We start from the raw sequence: 3,708 nt of genomic DNA, 5'->3' as shown, positions 1-3,708 counted from the left end.
GAACCCCAAACAGGATAGACCTCAAAAGAAAATCACCAAGACATATCCTCATCAAACTCATCAAAACAAAGGACAAAGAAAGAATCCTGAAAGCAGCACGGGAAAAACAAAAAGTTACAAAGGACAAATCAGTAAGAATAAACTCTAATTTCTCAGCAGAAACCATGCAATCAAGAAGGCAATGGGATGGCATATATAAGACCGTGAAAGAGAAAAATTTCCAACCAAGACTTTATACCCAGCAAAACTGTCCCTCAAATATGATGATGAAATTAGGAGATTTCCAGATAAGCAGAAATTAAGGGTATTTGTTAAAACCAGACCAACCTTACAGGAGATGTTAAAGGGAGTCCTTTGAACAGAGAACCAATAATAGAAAGGTGGTCCCACAGAATGTGGAAATTATTGAACAATATCATTATTATCGCACGCAAGTAAAAAAAATCTTACTGAAGATAATTCAAAAACAGTTACAGCAGTATATTGACAGAAAACTTCCAGAAATGCAAGCTGGATTCATCTTGAAAGTAAAGAGACAACTTATAGAATGGGAGAAAATATTTGGGAACTATGTATCTGATAAGGAGCTCTGGTGGCACAGTGCCTAAGGCATCTGACTGCTAACCAAAAGGCTGGTGGTTCAAACCCACCAGGAACTTCTCAGAAGGAGGTTGGGCAATCTACTTCCATAGTGATACTGCCTCAGAAACCTAAGGAGGGGTTGCTATGAATTGAAATGGACTCGTTGGCAGTGAAGGTTTTTTTTTTTTTTTGGTATGTGTCCAGTTAAAGAGCTCTGGTGGTGCAATGGTTAAGGCATTAGGCTGGTAATCAAAAGGTCAGCGGTTTGAACCCACCAGCTGCTCCATGGAAGAAAGATGAGGCACTCTGCTTCCTTGAAAATTTACATACAGCCTTGGAAACCCCATGGGGCTGTTCTATTCTGTCCTATAGGGCCGCTATAAGTTGGAATAGATTCCACAGCAATGGCTTTGTGTGTGTGTGTGTGTGTGTGCACGCGCGCGTGCTCAGTTAAGGAGCCCTGGTGGTACAGTGCTTAAAGCGCTTGACTGCAAACCAAGGGGTCAGTGGTTTGAATCTACCAGCTGCACCATGGGACAAAGATGTGGCAGTCTGTGTCTATAGAGATTACAGCCTAGGAAACTCTATGGAGCAGTTCTATTCTGTCCTACAGGGTCATAATAACAGTGATGGGTTTGGTTTTTTGGGTATGTCCAGTTGGAGAGAAAGAATATGAAAAAATGCAAAGTTTCAAATAGGCAGTAAAAGATTGCTGAAGGAAGTTAAGTGCTACTCAGGAATAGGAAGTTCCTTTTACCTATCAGAAAAAAGAATTGCTTAGGATGTAGTTTGAATTTGATTGGACAAAACTGGTCATTTCTGGAAGCTGTGGATTTGGAGACTCTCTACAGTTATAGGGATTTAAGAATGTTTCTGAGTAAGTCTCTGTGGTTCAAGTAGATTCTTCAGTAATGGGTTTTTGACCATTAAGCAAATGGCTAATTATTAATCAAATAATTTCAGCTTGTGTGAGGTGGTAAAATCTGCTTTACTTAGTGTCTTAAGTGTTTCTAAAAGCCTAGGAAGGTGTGGAATTAAATATCAATATTAAATCAAAACCAAAAGTAGTATTTTATATGTAATGATCATTTGTAATTATTGTGAGTATCTAATTGTACTTGGTTTAAAGAAGTGTTTCTAATTTTAAAAAAACTTATATATTGTAGAATTGTTAGCCATACAATCTCAACTTAAACGATATAGCTAATTTTAGACTTGAACTTTGAAAGGTATAAGGATATTTTTACTTTGTAAGTAATACTGAAACATTTAAGAAAGTTTGATACACAACATTTATAATAAAAAATGTACTAGTTTTAAAAATGTTAAAACACTTGTTACAGTCATATTTGGGCATCTGCAGTGTTTATAATGAAATTCAAACCCATTCAATTATATGTTCTATTTAATATTTCAAAGGAACTATAATGTAGTAGTGGAAGGAGCAAATTTAAAAAATATACTTCACATTGTTTTTAAAAGCAGTAATTCTTCAAGCATGTATTTTAAATAAAAAAGGTCAGATCACAAAACCTTCCATACAAAATATTTTAGAAAGTTGGGTGGAATTGAAGTAACAGGTGAATAACCAAAAGGCTATCTCACTCTGTCTTTAAAGGTAAGAGGTCTGTGAACTTTTAATCCAAAAGACAGCTCTTTCTGGAGAGAACAGAAATGGAAGCAAACTAAAACAGAGTTTCACAACGATTTTATTGTGGTAACTTTCCCCAATTTTATACATATATGTATTTTATATATACTTAGGAAAGCTAAACAATATTCTAAGGCACTTGGAATTGTGCATAGCAAAGTATCCTATAGTATTGTACAATTAGATAGAGCTTAATTTGCTTTTAAATAATACAAACACCAGAATGGAATAATAATAAAAAAAAGATAATCCATACTCTTTCTTTCAGGTTATAATAGTGGAATACATATACATATGTGTGCATTCTTATAGTTATTTATACCCACACACTATAATACAGTACAGATAAAGAACACCACCAACAAAGAGAGAAACTGTCATGTTAATCAGTGTACAGTTCCAGTTATTTACACCCACAGATATTGTACCTGTGTAATACATAGGATTAGATCACTCACTGCAAATCAGGAATCATTCAGTCAGTCTGATGATGATCACAGCTTACCATTCTTATCACCTTAGCCAATGCTTTTGAAATAACCAAAGAATGCATGTAGTTCTTTGAAAATTATTGTTAGATTAAAAAAAAAAAAACAACTAGTTTGAGTTTCTAGTAGGTACTAGATCTGGTGAAACAGGTGTAGAATGTTTGGACCACAATGGCACATTTCTGAGCCACAAAAGAAATACAACAAATGAAACTTAGTGCCTACATTTCAGGTGAAGAAAGTGGTTCAACCCTAGACTCGTTCTGATTGTTTTCCAATGCTAGTTAGCACTGCAGTGGCAACTTCTCAAGGGAGGCCTTTTAAGCAATGTCATGATCTAGTCAAGCAATAACAAAGGCATCCAGTAAGGAAAAGCCCCCCAAATTGGCAAGTGGCACAAATAAGATTGGCATTTTAATACACCATAAAATTGACCTGAGGGTGGAGTGGCATTCTGCCTAATTGACTCCCTTTCAATTTACTCTTAAAAAAAAAAAATACTGCTATTTAAAAAGCTAACAATTCTTAAGCACCATCTGAAAGTTCTCAATGTAACCAGCTTTGTCGACTTTGAGTTGCTCCGCATCAAAAAAGGTATTTGGAAATTTTAATATTTAAAAAAATTACAGTGGCTACATTTAATTCCACTCTACTAGTCACCATTCATCCAAGTAACTTCAAGACATATTTACCATTCAGTTTTGGCAACAGAAAGTGACAGAGAGAAAAGGATGTTTATGTCTCGTTAGTATAGTCTCATAATGTTTCACCTAGGTAAAACTCATCTTGTTTCATGTGTGACCATCGCTGCAGTATGAACCCTGTCCACAGTCCTTTCATAATGACACACTCACAGATCTTATTAGAAAAATTGAACCCATGCCCTAATTATACAGGGGGAATTTAAGCATTTGCATATGGATCAAATGCTTTTTCAATAGGATAAAACAGGTGACTGTTTAGGAAACACGGGGTGCTGAGTGGCAA

The sequence above is a fragment of the Orycteropus afer genome, unplaced genomic scaffold, assembly GCF_000298275.1.
Source record: "Orycteropus afer afer isolate SDZICR_OR568_19922 unplaced genomic scaffold, OryAfe1.0 scaffold00226, whole genome shotgun sequence".
NCBI lineage: Eukaryota > Metazoa > Chordata > Mammalia > Tubulidentata > Orycteropodidae > Orycteropus > Orycteropus afer.
This window is presented reverse-complemented; position numbering follows the sequence as displayed.